Genomic DNA, 25,393 nt, shown 5'->3' on the forward strand with positions numbered 1-25,393 from the left:
AGTGAGGTGCAGAGATTGCCTTTCAAAGGCATCATCTCCGTCATCGTACTTCAGTGTTCCACACCCTTGTTTTCCAGTGGAGGAAGAAAGCAAGAGAAAAATGGTGTGTATTCCCCAGATTGCAGACATGGAAGCTCCTTTCAGTGTGCAGTGACTGGTCAGCTGGACAGAAGGACTGCAGTGCTCATGGGTAAAGAAATGCTATGCCTTTGGGACCTGTTTCTAGGATGTAGGCCCAGCTAAGTGAGCACATAGAGAAGGTTTATCACCCCACGTGACGTTCTAGGCCCGTGCAAACTAGGGAGACGCATCATAAAAGAAAATAAAGGCAGTATGAATTGGGGGTGGTGCTCACCTGAAATTCAATGCTGAGAGGCTAACGAATGGATTCTTTCCCACATCTCTATGGTGTATGGTGAGTGAAAGGCACAGTGTTATACCCAGAGAATAAAACGATGAATAAGACGCAGTCTCAAGAGCAGGGAGGGTACACACAGGGTGTGTGGACCTATTCACGTCATTCCATGCCTCTCGGCAGAGTCTGCTGTGCCACGTGTTGGGCACAGTGATGCCTAGAACAGGTGAGTGTCCTGTCCTTTTCGAGTAAGTGCGCCCATAAAAAGTTTTAACTAGAATTGTGTTACGTGCCAGCCAGGGGAAAAACAAGGCGCACCTGGACCGAATCCACCCGAATTCTGACTTGATGAAATGGGTTGAAATGATTATTACAAATACTCCAGTAAATGTTGACCTGATAGGCTAGAAGGACCCACAGTGATGAAAGTGCCTTCGGATGGGCGTCTAAAGCCCAGCCACACACTCCAGACAGGACTGTGAGAATTTAGACGCGTCCCCTTAGCCCTGGGGTGAGCTGCTCGGATAGAGATCACCCCCTTGTGGGAATCAAACCCCGTAATTTCAGAGCTGGAAATGCTTCCTCAAACTGACAAGTTGAGTTGTAAGGGGATAAGGGCACATATAGCTAAAAGCCAGCTAAGACTCCAGCAGAGCAGAAACAAGCCCAGGTTCCTACTGATGCCCCTGAAGGGTAGCTTTTCACATCACTATAGACTAATTTAAATGCTCCTGTGTTTGTCAGGTGATCAAATCTGCTACTTTTGACTTTAGAAACAAGTGACTGTCACCCACTAGACTATGGATGATGGGGATGTAAGCCCAGCACTCAGGCTGGGACTCAGAGCAGCCACACCTGGGAAGGGCTGAGCCCTTAGAAGTTAAGTCTGGGGGAGACACCTGAGCTCCTGGACACTCTATGGGCCAGGTTAGAACATACCATAAGGTGTAGCACAGACAGATTAAAAGTGGAGTAATCCTTGCTGGTAGAATCAAAGAAGACTTCTTAGGGGAGGTAGCATGTATGTTGGATCTTAGAATTTGAAAAGACTAGGAAAAGATAATGTAACCATGATGATGTGGTTGGATTTTTTTAAAAAAAGGAATGTTAGTCAAAAATAAGGCTGAGACACATGATACTCAACTGGTGAGAGAGGAAAGTGAAAAACAGAAGTGGGAAGATACAGGGGACAAATCATTTACAGTGGGATTGAGAATTCCTAGCAAAGTTTTTCTATAAAGGGCCATATAGCAAATATTTTTTGCCAAACAGTTTGTTTTAACCACTCAGCTCTGCCCTTGCAGGAGACAAAGTACCATAGACAAACAGCATCTCCCGAGATGTCTCGTGGGACACTTGGTCTGATCCTGTGTTAGAAGACTCCAGAAAGAGAAGATCTGCTCAAGAACAGCTGTGTGGGGGCGGGGGGTGGCCACTGGGACAGCAGAGGTCAAATCAGGGGTGTCCTGCAGGAGGACCCAGATGAGAGGGCGTCCAGTGATAGTGCCAACACTCAGGAGTAAGGGTTCTTGCTATTCACACCATACAGTTCCCCAAGCGATACATACCAGACAGAAAGAGGTAACAAGGAGCGAAGGAACCCAACGGGGGTATTACTCCCTGTTGTTGCTTTCCCTAGTTTTTATAGTCTTAATATATAAAGAGTAAACACAGACCCAAAAATGGTTACATGAAATACCACGCACCTTAGCTGACTTGTGGAAAGCAGGGAACAAAAATCACTGAGACAGACTTTCCCTAAAGCAGAGAAGAAGCTTGTAAAAGGCTTTGTATTTCCAACAAAGGGCTACCAAACAATGAAGAAAATGATGAGACAGCCATAAAAACCATTTCTTCTCTTTTTGACTAACTTGTGAGAGATGAGCGGAAAGGTTTCTGTTTATTTCAGATGGGCAGTTTTTCCACTGAGCCGTTCAGATTGGGGAGCACGCTGAAGCACAATCACAGTTTACTGCTGGCGAGTGCAAACAGCTTCTGTGTGAACTGTCATAATGCTTGCAATTTCCAAGAATTAGACCAAAAGAGATACCTTCAGGTCATTCAATGCCTTAAGACTGTTGTCCTGCAGTCCCTAAGTCATGTCCAACTCTTTGCGACCCCATGGACTGCAGCATGTCAGACTCCTCTGTTCTCCACTATCTCCTGGAGTTTGCTCAAATTCATGTTCATAGAGTCAGTGAGGTTACCTAACCACTCATCCTCTGCCACCCCCTTTTCCTTTTGCCTTTCCCAGCATCAGGGTCTTTTCCAATGAGTTGGCTCTTTGCATCAGGTTGTCAAAGTATTGGAGCTTCAGCATCAGTCCTTTCAATGAATATTCAGGGTTGCTTTCCTCTAGGATTGACTGGTTTGATCTCCTGGCCGTCCAAGGGACTCTCAACAATCTTATACAGCACCACAATTCGAAAGCATCAATTCTTCAGCACTCAACCTTCTTCATGGACCAACTCTCACATACGTACATGATTACTGGAAAAGTCATGGACTACACTTATCATAAATATATTCTATAATATATCGGAATGTTCTAAACAGGAACATGCCAAAGCTTTCAACGAGGAATAGCAGCTGTTGAATTCTTCTCGCCAAGATACAGGACAATGCAAGGCAAAGAATCCCAGTCTGCAGCAGACAGAACAGGAGACCAGTCCTTTTTTTTTTTTAAACTTTGACAAACATTTAAGTAAATTTCAGCAACAAGTTTTGCAGACATTTTACAATCACTGCTGAGCACGTCTTGTAGCTTTGCTATGGGCAAACAATCAAAAGCTGACTTCCATATAAAGAAATTGTTCTTTTCCCACCTGGAGGGAGGGGAGTTTAGGGGAGAATGGACATATGTATATGTATAACTGAGTTTCTTTACTGCCTACCAGAAACTATCACAGCACTGTTAATCAGCTATACTCCAATATAGAATAATAAAGAGGTTTTTCAAAAAAGCAATTGTTCTTTTTCAAAATTTACAAAGTAATACTTCTGGTTTCTCTCCTCAATGGATAGAGACACACACATATACACACACACAGTACTGCAATATCATAGTCCTTTTTGTTTGCTTTTTAAAGGCACATGGTAGCATTTCTGAAACAAACTGACTGAAAACATCCATAGACGTTATCAAGTCATTAAATGGAAAGTTTTCAAGAAATCACCTGGCCTTGACCCTTGACTTCAGTCAATTGAGTATCAGTTATTTAAAACAGATAAGTCTTTCTTTTTCCTTACAAAAGAGGGGGCTTTTCTCTTCAGCCCCTGACAGAATCTAACCCTACCATTTCCTTAAATTCTAAGACACAGACAAAAAGAAAATCTTTAAACTCATTTCACCCTTATTTTAGCTTTCAGAAGAGTAGGAAAATGCTTATCAGACTCAGCCTCATAAAACCCATTGTGTTTCTGAGAATAAGAACTAGGTCTCCATCCAGTTTTCTCTTTCATAAGCTGAGTAAATCTCAGTTCTCTAGCTTTGACACAAAGCCTCCCCTCCATCCCTTCAGTCCCGTTCGTGAAGCCCGCCATAAGCAGAAATCAAATTTCACTCTGGCCTTCTATCACATCTCCAGCACACCAGAACCTTCTATTAAAAATCAGGAAAATAAGAAATGTAAGAAGCCAGAGTCTGTGTTTCCTGAAACTGTACTGAGTATCTAACATGTTCTGAGGCTCTGTCTTGGGGACAAACTTCATCACGGCTCCAAAGGAAAAATGGTCCATGTTATTTTTCCCAAGGCCAGCTCGAGCTTTTGTGTCTCTATTTTACACTCTCCTCCACCCACCTGCCAGCACACTGCCCTCTCTACTCCTGCTCATTCTGGACGAACAACTAGGACAGCCCTACCTGAGTTATTTTTCTCTTACATCATCAGTGCCTCCTTCATTGCTGGCTGATTTAATTCAGCTTCATAACATTTCCTTGACCTTTCTTCCTCTTCTGCTGAGTTATAGATGCTCAGTTCCATCTCTAACTTCCATGTCCACTGCTGCCCGAGAACCACTATATCCCCCATGCCCGCTTCACACTGCCTTCTCAGCACCCAGCAGCAGGTGGGCATCAACTCCACCCACTACACCCTCACAGGACATTCTGATAGCTACATAAGTGAATGACCTCTTTAGGGGCTCATTTCCAGCGCTAATTGATGCTGCTGCCTCTCTTCCCTTGGCAAAAACATGAATCCCCCATATTTGTTACGGAGTACCCCAGACTGACACATCTCTTATCTTTGCTGCAGCCCTAGACTGGCACATTCCTTTCCTGCAGCTCTGACTTCTCTCCTAAAACCCACATCCATCATTCTAATGGCCTGCCTGCCTGCCTGTATCTCACCTGCATACACTGATGACATCTCTAACCTGGTATACACAGTTGGCCCTCTGCATCTGCGAGTTCTCCATCTTTGAACTCAACAAACTGAGGATAAACAAAAAAAATTGGAAAAAAATTCAAGAAAGGTCCAAAAAACAAAACTTGAATTTGTCATGTGCAGGCAACTATTTACACAGTATTAGTGTTGTCTTAGGTATTATAAGTCATCTGTGCTGTGCTGTGCTTAGTCGCTCAATCATGTCTGGCTCTTTGCGACCCCATGCACTGTAACCCGCCAGGCTCCTCTGTCCATGGGATTCTCCAAGTAAGAATATTGAAAAGGGTTGTCATGCCCTTCTCTAGGGGATCTTCCCCACCCAGGGATCGAACCCAGTCATCTAGAGATGATCTAAAGTACACAAAGGGTGTATGCAGGTTCTATGCAAACATTATGCCATTTTACAGCAGTGGATTTTGGTATCTGTAAGTGAGGGGGTCCTGGAACCAATCCCCCATGGATACAGAGGGACAACCAAACAAAAATGAAGTTTTTCTACCTAGAACTTCCCCTATTTCTCTCATCCTTATATTGGTTAATATGACCACCATTTTGTCTTTAAAATCAGCCACTTCTTTCTCCCTAATTCTTCCCTCAAACTCAATGAGCTGGACTCAAAGATATAAAGAAGGAATAAGGGATTTTACTTTAATGTTGATAAAACAATAAACTATGGAAAATAGTTCTGTTCTATAATTTAGTAATAATTTTATTACTAAAATTGAATTTAGTAATAAAGCATGGTGTGTTCCAAAGTATGGATGATACTCTTTCTTAAGAAGTACTGGTGGATGTCAATTCTTCTCCTGAGTCTCACAGAAAATTCTATTTTGACCTTGACAAATGGAAACAGCAGAAATTTCACTTGCATTAAAAAGAGCTCAGAAAAATCTCAAAGACTCTGAACCCCTGTACAGCTGTCTGAGGCCCTTTCACCCCCCTAGAAGAGAGGACAGTCACAAACCAGTGGGCACACACCCTCCACAACACACACACGCAATACCTAACCTATAATTCTGAAACACTTCTTTTAATTTTCCCCCCAGATTTATTGAGAAACGATTGACATATGTCACTGTATAAGTTTAAGGCACACAGCCTGTTGGTTTGATTTATATTTATTAAGAAATGATTACCACAGTAGATTCGGCAAACATCCATCTCCTCTTAGAGACATAATGAAAAGAAAGAACAAAAAAGGATTTTTCCTTGTGATGAGAATTCTTAGGATTTACTCCCTAAAGAACTTCTCTACAGATCATATTGTACATTACCTCCCCCCTCTTTGTGACCTATGCTTTCCTCCATTTCTAGTTCAGGATGGGCAGCTGCTATCATTCAGTACCCACATTTCGAATACTCCATCTGAAACAATGCACTGTGTTGGGGCCACTATTTGAGAAAAATCAAAAAATAAAACTATGGCGCCAACTAAGAGAGTGATTTGTGAGAACAGATAATGCACGGCCTATTTGTCTGGGCAGTAACGATATAAACCGGGCGCACCACGGAAGATTTACACCTGCTGTGGCGTCAGCTCAAGCTCTCCGCTGCCTTCCCCTCGGCTGCTGGCACGCTGCGTCTGTGTGTCTGTCTGAGGCAGTAACCTCAGGGAAGGGAGTAGCTGAGTTTGGCTACCGAAATCTCCCACTTCTCCACAGAAGCATATTAAATATTGTTGACTAACAATTGTTCATCCAGATCACTTCCCCAAAGACAAACTACGATTGAGTATCCTTAGCCCCAATTATACTGAGCACCTGAGGGTCACTAAGAAGGTCCGCCATCATTGTCGGCTTCCGCCAGCATTTGCATGTTGGTGTGACGGGCTGCATGGAGAAGGAAATGGCAACCCACTCCAGTGTTCTTGCCTGGAGAATCCCAGGGACGGGGGAGCCTGGTGGGCTGCCGTCTCTGGGGTCGCACAGAGTCGGACACGACTGAAGCGACTTAGCAGCAGCAGCAGCAGTGACCGGCTGCACCGCCTGAAGGCGTGCCTTCCCGCACACAGTTAGGCTCCCAGGAAAGCCTTTTCATTACACTTTCTACACTACGAACAGTACTGAGTGTGTTTCAAGAAAGGGTGCTCCATAAGTGACAAGAGTTCTTCATTCTCTAAAGAAAAAGAAAAAAATTAAAAACAAAAAAAAACAAAAAGCAAAAAACAAAAAAAACCCTCTCAAGTCAAGAAATTACTCCTCTGGTTAGCAGGAGAAAATGGAAAAAAAGCAATATTCAGGTAAATGGAAAAAAGAACATCTTCTGAAATGAAAAAAGTAGAAAGCACATAAAGGACCAGAACTGAGGAAAATAGAAAAATGTCTTCCTTAAGGGTAATTTATCTGTGATATAGTCTAAACTTATTCTACCAATTTCAAACAGAATAACATGTTTATGCTTGAACGTGTCTCTACTCTAGTAATGGAAGATAGTTTTATATGACATGAATTTCTCATTTGTTTTCTAATTATTTTCATAGCTACACACGTGTGTCCTTGGGAACAATAATAGACTCTTGGTGCTAATTGAAACACCCACTGACCCTGTCCTAAAATCCTGTACCACCATCAACAGAAAGGGCTGCCCTCTGGCCTTCACTGATCCCAGGGGTGCAAGCGTACTATGTTGAAACATGGATCTTTTGGAGCAAAGGTCATGTCACTAGTAATGGTTTCAGGTTCAGTTCTTCTTTTCTCCTCAATCAAAAGGCTGAATATTTGACAGAACTGTAACTTGTGAGCTATCCTCACTTTATAGCTTTAGTATCAGTTGCTGAAATAGAGTTCTGAGACCCTTAGCTTAAATATTTTATGAAAAATGCCTCCTCTGACAGAAATGTTAATAATTTACTACATGATGGACTATACTCTGCAATTCAGAAGTACTTATTTAGTAATAGGTTTGTATTTGGTAGGAAAGCTTAGTAGATAATTCTTTTGATGTACACTTTTATCTGAAATGGTGAGTTTTTTTCTGCTAAACTATGTTAGCATAAAAAGGTGTATGAGTGAATACTCATTTTAAAATGAGTTTCTAATTTTTTATTTTTTTTTCTTTAATCCAGAGAACCGACAGCACATTTTGGGGCTATGCCAACACGTTTTGCCAAAGCCTGGTTTGGATGTTAAATATTCAAAGCCCACACATTGCTATGTGGTTCCATTTAGCCAAGAACTTTCCTGAGACATCGAGGGAAATCTCCTGGACAGGCACAGGATTTGGTAAGTCGTCAAGAGGGTGATGTGGTTTGCTTTGATTGTCCTGACGGGATCTCCCTGCACAGGGTTTACTGGTTCTGAGGTAGTTACGAAAGAGAGCATCTATAATCAACAGCTGTGTCCTGATGTTTTGCCAATCTGAGCTCATCAAATATGACATCGGTAACATATTTTAAACATGATTTGCTTTTGTCTTTTCAACACCAAAACTCCCACTTCTGCATTTTCTTTCATCCAAGGCTTTCTACTACTTTAAGGGCATTAATTATGCCATACAAAATCCTCCCAGAGTAATTATTGGTGTTACTGTTATCCTAATTATCCATAATACCAACAAACCCACTTTCTATATTGGCTTGCGTCATAGATATACCTTCATGGAATATGCTTTAATGTTACCTAGAAACGGCCACTGCCTTGTTGACAAAGAATTCTGAAATGCACACCACAGACTCTTCCCTGTTTCACATTGTGCTTTCCACATTGCATTTTGGCATTCAACTTCTTTTTCTAAAATGCCTCTTCCCTACACAGACTTTTCCCTGTGAGTAGGAATTAAGTTCACCAGCTACACTTCCTAATTAATTTCAGACAGACTGATGCTATGCACATCAAAGAAAGAAACAGCTGCTGAAAACCCAACTTTGACTTACTACCCATTGCAGGAAAATACAAAGAGGAGTGCAATCTTTCTAGAAGCTTACAATTGTAGGGGCAGATCAGATGCAGAACAGAGCACAGAAGTAAGTCTGGTGTCCCATGATGGTGACAAAAGGAGACAGGAAAACAGTCTGGGAGGAAGACACGTAGGGGAGCTGGAGTTGACAAAGCAAGCTGGATATTCTGGTGATAAACTTGAAGCTGAAAGTTCAAGTTTGTTTTTATAAATATAATGAGAAACTTTTGGAAACCCTAAGGAGATGATAACGTGATCCAAGAGGTGGCCAAGAAGACCCCTTGGAGGTGGCCAGCTGTCTCCCCATCTCTCCTGGAGACCGAATGGCGGAAAACGGGCATTGAGGGATTTAGATTACAGCAAAAGAATACATTTCCAACAGTGAGACTTTATTAAACAAATAATGGAAGAGGTTAGAGAAGGAAACTGTGAAAATTTCATCTGTGCAAGTCTTTAAAATTGGGATATATTTTCAACAACCTAAAGAATGGAGCAGGCTTCCCAGGTACCTCAGTGGGAAAGAATCTGCCTGCCAATGCAGGAGATGTGGGTTCGATCCCTGGGTCGGTAAGATCCCCTGGAGAAGGAAATGGAAACTCACTCCAGTGTTCTTGCTTAGGAAATCCCATGGACAGAGAAGCCTGATGGGCTACAGTCCATGGGGTCACAAAGAGTCAGACATGACTGAATGACTCAACAACAACAGAATGGGGCAGTAAGGCATGGAGTGTAGTGAGTCGCAACCACAACCATTAACCTCCAAGGATTAACAAAGGCTCCTTGTCTCTCTCCGCTTGGATTCCTCCTCCAGGCCTGATGGTCAGAGTGAATCCCCATGGTCCTTCACATAACAACCCCTGACCCAGAGAGAGTGTCTGCAAGGTAACCAGCACAGGGGAGCCCGGATCAGATGCAGGGAATCAAGATTCAGCTTCTGTATGACATGAACCCACAGCATTAGATTCGTTTGCAGAATCCTTCACAAACTCAGTTCACCCATTCAGATTTTAAATCTGGCATCTTCAGAAGATGTTTAGCCTTTGGTTTAAGATACTACTGAAATCACAGGTTTATCCATCCAACAACTCAGATGCTTACTGTGTATAGGTGGTAGACACAGAGTAACAGAGTCACCACCATCCTGGGAAAGACAGGCATGTAAAGAGTTAATTATGCACCAGAGTGACCCATGTTAGGACAGAGGGAAGCTCAGAATGTGGGGAAGCACATATGGCAGACAGTGACCCTAGACAGAGGGTACAGGGACACAGGCAGACACAGAGTGATCCTGGGAGAAAGAGTCAGGCAGTTGACTGCAGGGCAGAAAAGGGTTCTTCCCAGATAAAGGGCAAGGCATGTTGGAAGGCATTAGGTGCCATCACGAAAGAGGATGGTGAGAAAGCCTATGGCACAGGGAAATCTGGCAAAATCACCATTACAATCTCAACTGGCATTCTCTCTGCCTTCCAGAGATGAGGGTGCTTTTTACAATATTTAAGTAAGACCTTCAGCCTTGATTAGAGCGTCTGTCATATGAATATGTATTTGCTGGCTCCTAAGAAGAATGTGTTAGACATGGAATTCGAATGCCCTTTTGTTTATCAATGGCCACTAAGAACTGTAATCAAGCCAAGTCCTCTTATCTAAACAAAACTCACTAAATGTAAGGGTAGATGTCTAAACAGAAAACATGATTTACTGATCACTGATTTCTCCCCCCGTAAACATTCACTCTTCATTCGTGACATATATTCTCATATGTGGACACATGTGTTTATGCATAATATCCATCAATCGAGGGGGAAAGAAGGGTGTCACGTGGAATATATGATTTGGCAAGCTAGAACTCAAGCTTTACCAAGAGGCAAAAAGAAGCTTCAATGAATATTTTTAAGTTTTTCCGGTTATATATCAGCTCAAACTATAAAACTCAGAGTAAAGATAACCAAAGTTGTGTTTGTAGGTTCATCACCCACTGGGCCTTCTTCACAGCCTTTGTCCACTTCATCAGCATGGCTAAGAGGTTGCTAATAGGAACTATGGATAAGGTCTCTGCCAGGGGTCAAATCATAGAAATCTCACAAAGGGATATAAATTCAATTTGTACAAGAAAGGGAGAGGAATGTCCATGTATGATTAGTAGAAATATGGGTTTGGGCTAGGCTGCCTGGCCTACACACGTCCTGTTTCTTTTCAGCACGGAAACTTGTACCATTCTCCAACCCCACCCCCATCAAAGGTGTGTAAACCAGAAACTGTCCACACGGGGAGGCTGCACAAATCGGCCTCCAGGTTCAGAAGCAGGAACCCAAACCCCAACTTCTCTGGGGTCTTTCCAATGATTTCCCCCCATTTCCTTCTCCCCATCTCTTTGCCCTTACGAAGGATTTACTCAAAGACTGAGATTTTTTTGGACAGGCAATTGCTGTTGTAACACAACCTTCTCAAGGGTTAAGTGTAAATGAATCAGAAACATGTGGCTTAAATTTCCCACAAAAATTGAATTCATATGGACTCAGATATGAAAGGGAAAACAGTGTTTTCCAAAGAATGGTTTGAGTTTTGAAAAACTTCAAGTGCTGGGAAAATGGTTTAGGTATTCACTTTGACTTTTAACTATGGCCAGAAATCAGTCATCCATAAAACTCCACAACTTCTTTCTCTTCAATAATGCGTCATGCTCAGGGAAAGCTACATATATAGTGATTATATATACTGATATATAGAGAAGCACCCATCTTCAAAATTTTGTAAAGACCTCCCACATAATCAGATGAGAATGAAACCAAGAAAGGTGCATGTGTATTGTCTGGGAATTGTGAAAATTCACTCTGATTTGGCAGGTCTCGGGTGGGACCTGAAATGCTGTACTGACAGCAAGCTCCCAGGTAACGATGATGTTGATGGTCCATGGAGCCCACCAGGGCAGCAAGTCCCCATGCTGATCGTCATGTAAGTCATTTAATACCATGTTTATAGATCTCTGGGATGCCTGAGATTCCTATTTGTTTGATGACAAAAAAAAAAAAAAAAAAATCCAAGCAAAATTACATAAATGAAAATTAAAATATCCTGCTAAAAAGGTATAGATAATTGCTCTGAAATTTACATGACAATATTCACTGATTAGCAGTAATGAGTAATGTATTCATTACGACACAGGAACAATGAGAAAACAAATAAGAAACAGTAAATATTCATCATTAGCAGCTCTGCTACCACTTACACCCTAATCCAACGGGGAATTCTCTCACAAAATCTTCCAAATCATTCTGGACATCAGAGAGATGGCCCGTTTGAATTCAAGCACTTCGTGTTTATCACGTGACTAATTAGGAAGACATCCGCTGGTCTTTTGCACGCATGGGTTTTGTACATACAGATGTCTTATTTTCACAACTAGATTTTAACCTCTGCGAGGGTGGGGACTGCCTTCTTCCTTCCTGAATTCCCCAGAACCCTCAGTGTGCTTTCTCAGTTGACTATGAAACCACCCGCAGGGCCTGTGTAACCATACAGGGTCCTGGTAAACTGCAGATGGCGATTCTTCATGGCTGTCCAACAGCCATAGCCGTTTCTACAATGTCAGAATTCATGCCGCTCAGCACGCAATAAAGCAGGTTCTATTTGTCACCTGGAGGGAGGGGATGTGGGCAGGGGCTGAAGTTGGAGCTGGATAAGGAAACATGCAAGCTCTGAGAAAACATTCACTCTTTACCCACAAGGCTTGTTGAAAAATGTGTGCCTTCTTTCTTCCCTCCGGGGTTGAATGGGCCCATTTTTCATACATGCAGCTTTAGAGGAACCTTGTTAAGATGAAGAATGCTACCTTTCTCCTGCTGGGTAAAGGAAAGCAGAGAAGCAGCATCCCTAGCATCCCACCACAATGGCAACATGAGCAAAGAGAAGAGCAAGCCCCTCAACTTCCAAACCATGACCTCTGACTGCATCTCCAAGAGCAAAGTGATCCCAGCTTCTGAAAAACCCACTCGCAGACCTGCCACTGAAGGAACCACTGGTCACTGCCCTTCCTTTTCCACAGAACAGCACCTGGGCTGCACTAACACAGAAGGTCCTCCCAGGAGCTGAAGAAGGGCAACCAGCCAGTGTGGCCCCAGAATCCTAGCTGTGGGTTCCCATCCCTACTCTGAGTTTTTCTGCAGCTGAGACCCTAAAGCCACAACCCCTATCACCAAGGGAGCCGCACAGTCTGCTGACCACCCTCAAGCAGGGATAGGAACCATTTCCACCTTGCAGCATGTTACATGGTTGGCCACTTGGTCACAGATGTGACGTCCTATGTGCTGGTTGGCTAGCTGACCCAAGCATGAGTCACGAAACCTGATGACGGTCTCCAGGAAAAGGTACCCCAATATACACAGGGCCAAACAGAAATAATAGTGCTATCTATTTGAGTAGGACTGTTCAAACTGAACTTCTCAAAGATGCGATGTCAAATTCACCCTTCAAGTGTTAGTTGAACAGCAACAATATGCACAGCATGATGCTAGACTGAGTTTTTGAACGGTGCTGATTTTCCTTCTTTTAACTGCAGAGGGTTGCAGTCTAGGTGGGAAGACAAGAGACATACATGTAAGCAGTTAAGCTGTGTTACAGAGCCAAGGATGTTCATGTCATGAAATGGTAAGAACTACAAGAAAGAAAGAGGGTCCTGAGCTATGTCTTGAAAGTCAGGAAAAACGAGGAAAGAAAGATAAAGGTAAAGCACCCCAGATTGCAGGTATGCAGTCCTGAAACCCTGAGGCTCACCTGTCTGGTGCAACAAGGGCAAATAAGGTAGGAATGTAGGATGTGGTGAAGTTAAGAGAACCATCAAATCAAAGTCTGGCTGCCAGCCAGAGTGGACGCTTTCCAAATAATGCCTCAGAATTCTAAGATGCTACAGAGATGACTCAGAATTCTCAAGGACTTGTATTAAAAGTATATGAATGTAATACATTTAACCTTAAAAATAAGTTCATACTAATAAAATAAGGCTGTTTTGATTAGTTCTATGTACTGAGTTTCTATATAGCTTCAATGAAAAGAAAAGAATAAATGATAAGGGAGAGCTATCTTTTTTAGTTATTACAGGGAAGAACAACATTAGTTAATTTCAAGTATTTTTCTTTTCTTTACAATACAAATTTGCTTCAAGATTAATTTAAAATTCATTGTACTTTAAAATAATACAAATGCTTCATTTGACGCTTGGAGGTCCTAGTACCTATGATGGCAAAGTTATTACAGCATCATATTATTAATTATATTCACATGATATGATGAGAACTAATTAAGTCAGAACATGTACTGTTATGGGATTTAACTGCACATGGTCAAAAAAGAACTGCCTTCTGCTTCCTTAAATATACAACATCCACATTAACTTCACGGCGAGTTAAGCATCAGGCAGGGCTGGCCGATATGGGCTTTTGTCCTTGATGACTACAGAAAGATATTAATTTCAGTTTTGCAACTCATTCAGAAAATTGCCTTGATAACTTGGAAAAGCCCTGTTTATGCTTTCTGCCTGTGTGTGTGTGTGTGTGTGTGTGTGTATGTGCAAACACATGTGAGTAAATGTGCATGTGTCTGAACCCAAAGAAACCATGCCAGCCGTAAAGGAAATTAAAAATAAACTTAAATATGCTTCCATATGCCAGTGCAGGGGCCCCAGAGACTCGATCATAAACTTGCACATTTAAATTGTCTCCATGAATTTTTGATTCAAAAAGTGTACCGAGCAATTTCATCATCACAATCACATAAAACAAAATATATTTCCACTTGGGGAAAAATATTCCTCGGGCAAGCAATGGGATATTTTATTTAGACATTCAAGTATCAGACAATTTATAATAAATGAACATTCTGGATTTTAAAAAGCCTAATAAAGCTACTACTTTGACTTGTGTTAGAAGGTAATATAGAGTGACGAATATAGGAGATATAAGAAAGGGAATTTAAAACAATCAAATTTATGGGATGATTGAGAGTTTTAAAGTAAAATTGTATTAACAATATAAGTGTTAAATCCCCATGTGTCAGCTCATTCCAACCCACTTATATTGCTAAAGAGAAAACAGGTGTTTAAGTTCTTACACTACATTTTTCATACTTCCACCACTGTTCTCCTCTAGCTGTATCAAGATAATTTTCAAATAGTGACTTTAGTTACTGAGCATCCTTCATACAAGGATGACTGAAAACAACCCATCAGTAGAGAAAGAGGTCATTCTCTTATTCAAATATCCAACAAACACACCCCTCTAAAATTTTATTTCAGATTTTTGGATTAAAAGTTATCTCTTTGACATGATTTTTAAAATAAGAGGTTGTTATAAAACTGGAGGGTGTCACCATGCTCCTACAATGACTGGCACTTGTCTGCATGTGGACTGCTGGCACTTGATTTATTAGATTCAAGAAAATAAAAAAAAAAGAATTGAATCAATTTAATTTTAATTCCAATTAAAAAAATGTGTCTGGCAATTAAATGACAGTCACAGACTTTTAAGCCATGAGGATGCAAAAATAGGGACAGCGAATCTCACTAATGTGTAACGTTATTAAGAAAAATTTCAGCAAGCATCAATTAAATGGGGGGAAAGGCAACAGAGTGCTGGCGATTAAATTCGTAAAACTGCTTGTTAGCAGAAAATCCACTTGTTTATTGAGAGACAGCCTCAATTAGCTGATGGTGGAAGTGGATAATTTGTTTATTGTTTCCCCTTTGAGGAAAGGTTTTCTTACGTATTTCCAACCAAAATAATGGCCCCAGTGGTGCTGTGTTTTGTCTCTGGGGCAGCTCCTGCCACCTGTACCAGCCGCCTTGGTCCCCATCCCCACCTCCACCCTAGGCTTGCCAATCACTCTCTACACCATTACACACCTTGGAAGAGGCCTGGATTTCTTGGGTTAAGGGACTTAGGTGTTGCCAAGGCTGGTGCAATCAGATCCGAAAATGACTACAATTAAAAAAAAAAAAAAGTTTGCAAGGGGTAAACCCCACCATAGGGATGAAAGAGAGCCAAGGATAAAACCTTAAATAACAAAAGCGCCTGAAGTCTCAGTGCTTCCATTGGTACAAGATTGTCAGTGGGAAGTGATTTGCAGTTATGCACAATGAAGGTTTTTTCCTTTACAAATCCTTCCTAGGATCTTCCCTGGGGATCCAGTGGTTAAAACCTGCATTTCCACTGCAGTGGGCACGGGTTTGATCCCTAGTCAGGGAACTAAGATCCCGCATGCCATGCAGCATGGATGAAAAGATAAGATTTAAAAAATAAAATAACATTAAAAAATCCTTCCTAAGAGGAGTGCAGTTGGAGGAATCTGTGCCATTATTTGTTTCTTTTATAAATGTCTTGATCTTCGAATCTAAGGCTAGTGCTAGTATGGATATATATACGCAGAGACATTATGTGTATTCATATGTATAAAAAGACACAACATATATATAGACATTATATACATGCATATGGAAGGCAAGAAAGTAGTGAAAGGACATGCAGTCTCCTAAAAATATACCAAATATTGAACACTGCACTCAGGCACAGCAAATGCTAAAAACGGGGGCAGGAAATAACCAAGTGCTGGGCACTGCTGTGACCAGCGCTCTGCCCACTGCCCTCCCCGCCCTCTGCACAGCTCCTGGGCTGCTATTCTTCTTGTGGACACGTCTTGGTCTATACCTCTTTTAGAGCTGAGATTTGCATTCCTGAGTTGATGGAAGAAGATAAAAGATAAGACAAAGACCTCCCAAATCAATTTGACAAGTATTCATCAAGCAAGATTTCAAAATGTTTAAGAAAGAAAATCTCTATCTTAGACAAAATAAAGTTTAAAAAAAGTCATCCTTTCTTCTCTCCAATTTGGTCTGCTCACTGAGCTGCCAGCTTTCAAGCCTGACCCTTCCTTGATATCCACTTATTGTCCCCAAACCTCAACCCACTGGGCAATTAGAACACAAGAACTGCTCAGCAGCCGCCGCAGTTTAGTCGAATGCCTGATCAAGGAGTTCCCTTGAAAGGGCAGGAAGCCTGCGCCAGGCTGGGGAACATCACAGCCGCTTTCAAGATGCTGCGACGTCCGCCCTCACAGTTAACAGAGCGACACCAGGGAGAGGGAGTCCTTGCTTCCCCGGCCCTCGCCTCTTCATCTGCTGCGGTAGCTCTGCCCTGATGGGGACCACAGCCCTTGGCCACTCTGATTTCTTCAAGTGTTTCCGACCTTATAAAGCTGTTTACGCAAATTACTATCACTGGGCCTGAGAATGTACTGCAATAACACATAACCTAAAGCAGTGGTTCCCCAACCTTCTCGGCACCAGGGACCAGTTTCGTGGAAGATAATTTTTCCATGGACCAGAGGTTTTGGGATGATTCAACCACATCACATTTATTGCACACTTTATTTCTTTCTATTATTATTACATCAGCTCCACTTCAGATCACCAGGCATCAGATCTCAGAGGTTGGGAACCCCTGACCCTAAGGATACAGAAAAATACTTCTGCAGAAGTATCTTTTATTGTCTTTGCTATAAAAACTAACATATATAAAATTTTTACATTTGATCAAAATGATTTCATTAGAACAATATATTTTGGATTGCAGATCTCGGTAAACTCTACATTTATAGAGACAAGGAGGATAAAAGATGTATCGTGAATAGATTGAGATTTTTCTAACAAAACAACCAATCAACTTTCCTCTAACATAATTACCTGTAGGAAAGTTGGTTTCTTTTATTCATATATCCAAGTACAGAAAATGGAAAAACCTAAGATTTCAGCAGCAAAAGGGAAGATTATGACAGTCAAGGCATCCTGGGGATGGCTTAACCCACAGCCCACTTTCCACCAGACCACAGAGACACAAATGCACGTGCGCTAAGTCAATTCAGTCTTGTCCGACTCTTTGCGACCCTATAGACTGTAGCCCACCAGGTTCCTCTGTCCACAGGATTCTCCAGGCAAGAATAGTGGAGTGGGTTGCCCATTTCCTCCTCCAGGGGATCTTCCTCACCCAGGGATTGAACCCACGTCTCACGTCTCCTGCATTGGCAGGCAGGTTCTTTACCACTAGTGCCGCCTGGAAAGCCCCACAGAGACGTGGGTGCAAACATAATTTTTTTCTTCTTAAGACAAGACAGTGAGTTTTCATGTTTCTGTGAAAAAAAGAAACCCATGAGCGAGAATGCTTCACAAACACTGACTTTTAGTGTAACAATTTCTCCTAAGGAAAATCAGGGATAAGAGATCCTCCTTACTGAGTGGCTTCTATGGAATTATCTGCAATCACCATGTAGAAATGGACAGAGCTGCCTCCGTCTAAACTCGTCATTAAATGCTTGATGCATAGGGGTTGGCGTTTATAGAGGGATGAACACAACTCCAAAGAAGAACGCTTTGGGATAGAAGGAATGGAAAAAACAATTTGGTGATCACGGATATATATGATCATTTTCACTTCCCATAGTCTGCATGGCATGCTGCAGTCCACGGGGTCGCAAAGAGTCGGACATGACTGAACAACTGAACTGAACTGAGTCTACATGGTGGTTAGCTAACTCAGTGCTTTCATAATTTTTAGATGATTATAACTGTTTCACTAATGATGCAGTTGAGGTTCAAAGAAGATACATGATTTGGTTAGACTGTGATATGAAAGAAGCTCTGGAATGAGGACTGGATACCAGGGTCCTGGAGCTGTCAGTGACTGGTGGCCTCTGCCAGGTCACCCAGCCAGCCAGGCAAGAACACTGCCGCCGCCCCTAGGCCCCCCTCCCGTGGGAACCGAGGGAGAGGAAAGCCAGGAATACACTAGGGTGGGGGGAAAAAAGATACCAATATTTCTCCCTGCCCTTCTAACACAGACATAACACACAGGTGATTCATTTAGAGCATCCCCACATCACACACCAAGTTAGTGAGTGTATTTTTAAATTTACTGCAGGTCACAGAGGCCCTGAGTGGAGGCATCTATAAACAGCATGGGGATAGCCCTCTGGTGGGACATTTCAGCCGTGTTACTGCTGCTGCTGGAGCAGTCCTCGAGGACACGTGGCATCCTTCAGCTGGCGACAGCCTGTGAGTGTGGCGGGCGTGGAACCGAGAGGTGGTTTCTATCATCTGGTAACACGAGAAACCTGGGTGTTTCCGTGAAGGGAAAGCAAAGCTTCACATAAATCAACTCAAAATGTAAACATACCACTTAAAGATTAATCAAGGTGATTACAGAAAAATAGTGCAGAAAATCTCTGGGACAATCCAAGATAAATAAATGTCCCCAGACTCGAAAGAAATTCAGAACTCATTTGTTCATAACGTGACTTGACTTTCTTCACATAACTCATGCCAAATACCACATGTCTGACTACATCTGTCCTAAATGAAATTACCTTCCAGTTACTATCTGATTCTCATCCAGCAAACATACACAAAGCACATATTCAGGTTTATGAACGGGAAAAACGAAGTCCAGGGTTAAAAAAAAAAAAAAATCAACAAAAATAATCAAAAGATCCATCAAAGAGAACCATGCTATATTTTTAATAAAGCCAGATTCTCAACTGCTTCCTTTGGGAACATGTGAAAAAAAGAAGAATGAGCATGTATACAGGGGACAGGTATACTTAGGCCAGCCTGTGGCTACAACCCCTTACTAGGACAGAACGCCAGTAACCCAGGCAGGCAGAGAAATAGGAGAGGCCAGTTCTTAGCATCCACCAGGAGAACAATCTCTAGAGGGGTCTGAGTTGTGGTTTTGTTGAGGCAGTGAGGTTTGATGGACTCCCCAAGAAGGAGAAAACCACATCTATGGTACACGGTGATCTGGGCAAACAGGATTGCAGACAGAAGAAACAGCAAGTGAAAAGGCCCTGGGGCATCAAAAAAAATGTACTTTTGAACAAGAAAAGCCTCATTAGCAGGGGTACGAGTGCTCAGCTCAGTGTGTAGTACTCACCATGCATACTCAAGAACCTTAAGTTCCTTTTCATCCTCTGAGCTCTTTCAGATTGGAGAAGGGGCTAGGTTAAGTAATCCAAGATGATTACCTAAGCTGCAACATAGTTTTGGTCACCAGGGAGGCAACTAACACAGGAACTAACTAGCTGGGTGACCTGGGGCCAGCTGCTTCACCTCTCTGAGCCTCAGTGTAAAATGAGGATAATTATTACCATCTTGATGTGATTGTCATGAAGATACATGCCTGGCACACAATAGCCGTGCTAAATTACTATTGACATGATATAAATACTCCTGGCTTGACCAGTCTCTTTTAAGAAGGTTCTCTCGTGGATTTTCTTTTAACAAGTCATTAACTTCTCGAGACACTTCAAGCTAATACACCAAGGCCAATGACAAGAGCAGACCAATTATAAACATGGATCAGTCAGCTCTGAAGCCTTAACACGGTGGGAAGCCATGATCCAATTAAGCAACGTTTGGTTTGTGGATTGCTGTTCAAAAATACGAATCTGTACAATGTCCATTTTGCAAGTTAAAACAGTCACAGGCCAAAATTCAGAGACAGATTTACAGGAAGCTTCAGTTTCAACATCTCCGGACCACTTCTGTAAAGTGCTGAAGAAGAAAAGACCCACCAAACCAGAAAGCATGCTTTCAGAAGGTAAATACAACCAAGAGTCCCGTCACCATAATTTGTAGTTGTTTATCCGTTTGTGTCTAGTAGATACATACAAACCTCTCCAGTTTACAAATTTCTTTTTTCCCTCGCAAATCAGTTCACACCAGAAGTCTTAACGGCCATAGGTAACAAGCCATCTTTCTGGAACCTGCTGACATCTGCTTACATGGGATTGCTCTGCAGCTTCATAATTCAGGAGGTCCCTACAGGAAACATTGTGTTTGACCTCTATGCAAATCATATGGGTACTTTCATACATGGCTGCTGGTGTTGCATTTGAAAATGTTAAAATCCAGATTCTTCCAAAGGCAAAGGGAGGGATAGAAAAGTCGCACAGCTGGAAACAGGATTCATCCTCAGAAACTGCCCCAACTTGTCATATCAGGGTCAACTAAATGTGTCAGATAAGAATTCGGTGAATTTACTTTGGCCAGTGCAGCTCTCCTTCTGAGTACACACGGCTGGTGAAAAGCCAGATGTTTTCAATCTGCAAAGCTTAACACCACCACACAGCAAAACCAGCTGGCAACAGCCTGAAAGAAAGCGTGTGTCTTGCTGGGAGGAGTCCCAGTCCCGGCGTGTTTGATCTTTTACACGCATCAAACAGAGCTCCCCTCTTCCCGAAGTCCATGCCTGTGTCACTGTCCTGGCAGCCGGCTCAGCAAGGACTTTGGAAGCAATAGCATCACCTCATTTTTTTTGTTGTTGTTCTAGAGCTCAAAAGTACTTAAAAAAATATACACATCTCCCCAGAAGTAGATCTCTCCTTATATACTAGTTAACCTGAAAGTAACATAAAAATTATTTAACGCCCCCCTCCAATAATCTGGTTTTGCCATAGTACAGACATACACGTGCATGAACACAGGATAAATCTCAGCAAGTCATATTCCGTTTATTCTTATAACTTCGGAAAAGCCAGATTGAAGTTGGCTTGTGCACCAGTCTATGAAGGGTTGTTGTGTAATTACTTGTATTTTTAAAAAATCTAACACAATGAGGGAATCTATCATAGCAAACAACTGCTAAAACCAGCTCTCAAGCACTTCAAAATTACCCATCCATCTAGGTGATACAAGGGCCCAGGCTCAATCTCTGGTCAGGAAATGAAAATCCCACAAGCCACGCAGTGTGGCAATAAATAAATAGATAAAACATCTAGGAAAATAGTGACTTCCTGTATGGCCCAGCTGCTGCCCATCCTCCTATACTGAGCCAAGGTGAGCTGAGCCCAGATCCCTACTCTTAGGTTTTAAACCAAGTACAAGCAGAGCTTGGATAATGAAGAAGGAACAGCAAGAGGTGAAACAATCACACAGCACACTTCCTGACAAGTGCCTGGAATCGCAGGAGAGAAGTTGAATTGTTAGTGGACAGGCCTTCACTCAAAGCAGTCATAAAATCCAGGTTTATTCCCCACTCAGGCTGATCCACATTCTATATCTGTGGTTCTTTCTCCTAAAAATTCCACACAACCTCCCTGGCTCCCACGCCCGCAGAGCTGGACTGACTTGTATACTCACTCTGGCGCGAATCTCTGGCCCTCCTTCGTGATTGGTTACTGAAGGCACCCTCTGGCTCATAGAGGGTTTAGAGAATTAATTAACGTTTGTGAAGCGCTTGTAGATCCACAAGCCGAGGGGTATTATATAAATGCAAATTACTAGCATTATTCTGTTTTCCATAGGGGCAGATTGCCCAGAGCACTCATTCATGCCTTAGAAGAAAACCAAGTCTCCCTATCTAGGTCTTCCTCTGTGAAGTGGGTTGTGGATTTACAACCCAGATCACCAACTTCTGCACATCACCCTGAGCAGGCCTTTGTGGATTTTTAATTTTTTTTTTCCTAGGGGACCTATTTTGGAACTCAGGTTCCTATTTTGGTTCTTAGGCTCGAAGCCTGCAAAAAAGATCAGAACTCATCATGGAGAGCAAATCCCACCTCCAGAAAGGAATTTCAGCTCTCCCCTTCTCTTCATTGGGAGGAGATAAGACGGAGGTCTTGGTTTTTTGGAAAGTTCGCAGTGTCCCCTGGTAGACACAGTAGGCCCTGGCCGAATTCCACTATGAGTGATTACATTCTGCTCACCTCAAGGTCTCCAGCCACTCCAACCGCGAGAAGTATTTATTGCCACTTTCTGCCCTTGAAATGTTTTGCAGTCTCTCTCGGTTCTGTTTAAACACGCGCTGCTTGTACCTGCTGCAGCCCCTCCTCCGGAATAAGGGGAGCAGGCCACCACTACCACGGCATCGCTTTTAGGGCCTAGACCCCTGGTTTATTTTGCTATGTAGATTGGAGGAGCCGTTCATATATTGTGTTTACACATGTACTCTCTGCCTTATCTCTGTTATTTTCACTTTAGACCTAGGAAAACAGTTGGGAGGTTATGTAAGCATTACCCTGGGTCTCGATCCTCAAATACCTTTGGCAACTTTTATTGGTCTCTGAGAACTCCATTCCTTAGCACTGAAAAACACTCTTTCCTATCATGTCATTCCAACACAACTTTAGGGCATGCTGCCGCAGAGGTCTCCAAAGATGCTAGAGGAAGGGGAAAAGGATTTACATGAGTCTTTTTGTATGTTAAAAACAGAAACAGGAGCAAAGGGAAAGAAAAGGATCTCTGTAAGGAATGCTTCATTTGCAGGATATTTATTGAACTCTCCTATGGAACTCAGCCTTGGAAGAAGGTGACAAGGGCAAGCAGTGGCCACAACTCCCACTCAGGGCTTCATCTCAGAACCAGAACAGTTAATGGGAACGTTGACAGGCTCCAGAGTAGGTAAAGAGGAACAGTTAAGATTGAAAAAGTAAAATAACTCCTTACCTATCATATTACATACACACGTGTGTACATATCGTATATTCCATGGTAGACTTCCACAGTTTTGAAAGTGCTTTACGGTGAGCTCATTTAACTCTCACAACAAACCCACAAGTACTACACCCACTCAACAGATAGGGAAACTCTGCCTCCAAGGAGTGGGTGACAGGCCTAATCACAGAGCTGGTCAAGGTGCATGTCCCAGACTTGGACCCGGGAGCTTGTTCTCCAGGGAGCAGTGGAAAGGGGTCAGCCTCTCGCACTCTAACTCAACTGATGATATGGAGGAAGAGAACACAGGACAGAGGAAATGCAGGAGGAGCGGGCCAGGGATGTTCAAGGAGATGGGTTACAGCTTTCCCAGACACCGGCTTCTCACCAGCACTTCTGTCAGACTTTCCCACATGGATCTGCTTATACGCACTTCCGTCAGACTTTCCCACATGGATCTGCTTATACAAGTTGGAATATGAGGTCTGACCCTCAGTCACAGCTCAGTGTGGTCCCCTGGCCTCCACTGGCGAGTCTGAGAGGCTTTCTGGAAGAAGGCATCCCAGAGACTGTGGCTGGCCCCAGATTTTATGCCTCAGTTTCCCTCTGATCAGCCTAGAGTGAGTTACTATCCCCAGGGAACACTGAGTGGGACCGCTGGGCAGGAAGTGGGGAAGGGGAAACACATAAGCAACGCCCACTTCAAAGGCCCATGTGACCCCCTGCCTCTTCTTCGCTCGATATTGAGGGTTCAGCCATCTGTCTCCCCACCAGCCTTGCCCTTTTGGGGTCAGCTCCTTTCTCCTGTATCCCTCACATTTGATGTCTCCCCCTCTTTGCTCCAACTCTTCCCAACAGGATTGTGACTTCCTGCGGCCAGAAACAGAACTTCATTTTTCTTGGTATTCCATATAATACTAACTCCAAGCCAGACATTCCAAAACTGTCTACCGAATTAGCTCTGGAAAAATCCCAAGTCCCTGCAGAACCCATCTTTGCTCTCTCCCACTGTTCAGTTGATAGCATGGACTCTATTCAATGTGTAAGAACATTTCCTTCTGGAGATAGGACCCTGTGCCAGCTGCTACCAATAGGTTGGATTTCAGTTTATTGGTGTGTGGAGTCTTGGTCCCAGGAGGTCATGGGGGGCAGGAGTGGAGACTTCAAGGATTGGCCCTGAAGGCTGCTGGACACCTTCACAGCTGGCCATTTAGAGATACCATAGCAGCAGCAAGAGGCATGGTACTGAGCAAGAACTGTAACAGAACATCTCGATGCTTCTATTAATATAAGGATAATGAGGGAATTGTGGCTGAAAATTCCCATCTGTTAGAATCACGTCTGAAAGCTCCTGGCCAAGACCCATTCACTCCTGGACACTCCATGAGAACAACCCCAACAGGTGCTTGGAAACTCTTCCTGGGGATGAAGGTGGGCTCGACCTTGGTACAGATCATTCTCTTCTGCATGTCACCTCAGGGAAAAAAAGTAGCAAACCACAATATTCATCAGGACATTGCCTGAAAAGGCAAAGCAATCAATTCCAGATTGGAAAGTCTTAGCATAAGGAAGTCACAAAGCATCTTCAGTGACAGCAGTCATGTGGCGGGTTATACAAACCCAGCCCCAAATGCTTTCCACCTGAATCTCCTTCTGTGACCCCAGTCTCCCCGTGTTTTCAGGATAAACTAACATGACATTTATTAATATACCCACCATAGTAAAGTGCTTTCCAACTGGAAGGAAATTAACAATATGTTCCTTCTTTTTCTAGGGCAGTGTTAACTATGCTTTCGAAAGTGAAGCCACCAGGCTTTGTTTCTAAGGCATTTAAGTAAATCACTTTAATCAACCTAGTCAATCAAAGATGAGCTATATATTCTCTTTCTCTCATGGCAATGAAAACCTTCCTGTCACCCTTGCCAGGGTGGGACAGCAAACCACCAGGTGGGTATGGCTGAGAAGGGAGGATGGAGCAGCAGATAATTAAAGTGCTCAGGACCACTTGCCCATTGATTTTCCTCTTGTAAAGGTAGCTCAATTGAAATGTTCAGAATAAATCATGTGTTCAAATTATCTTCTGAAGTAAGAGCTGAGAGCATATTGATTAATAATTATTTGCACTAACAGACTCAACTATGGCAATATCATCAATTACCTTAAAAATTGTCTCAGATCAATCACAATGGAATCAGACGAGTTTGAAGATTCATTGTCTTCTGCTTAGTATTTTTAAAGAGATCCACAGAGAGGCTGTGCTTCAGAATGGAATCCTAGACAAGCACT

The 25,393-nt window shown here is 42.7% G+C and overlaps 1 protein-coding gene and 1 long non-coding RNA gene across 21 annotated transcripts in view; one reads left to right on the forward strand and one right to left on the reverse strand.

The window, feature by feature from the left end:
* The window catches only part of PARD3 (par-3 family cell polarity regulator), a 588,875-nt gene that overhangs the window by 49,254 nt on the left and 514,228 nt on the right, over positions 1–25,393 (reverse strand). The window lies entirely within an intron of this gene.
* Positions 5,553–19,143, forward strand: LOC113903619. Its single transcript, XR_003514209.1, has 4 exons — positions 5,553–7,704; positions 7,808–7,964; positions 11,481–11,589; positions 18,597–19,143. It is a non-coding gene; the product is annotated as an uncharacterized LOC113903619 (long non-coding RNA).

The sequence above is a fragment of the Bos indicus x Bos taurus genome, chromosome 13, assembly GCF_003369695.1.
Source record: "Bos indicus x Bos taurus breed Angus x Brahman F1 hybrid chromosome 13, Bos_hybrid_MaternalHap_v2.0, whole genome shotgun sequence".
Taxonomy (NCBI): domain Eukaryota; kingdom Metazoa; phylum Chordata; class Mammalia; order Artiodactyla; family Bovidae; genus Bos; species Bos indicus x Bos taurus.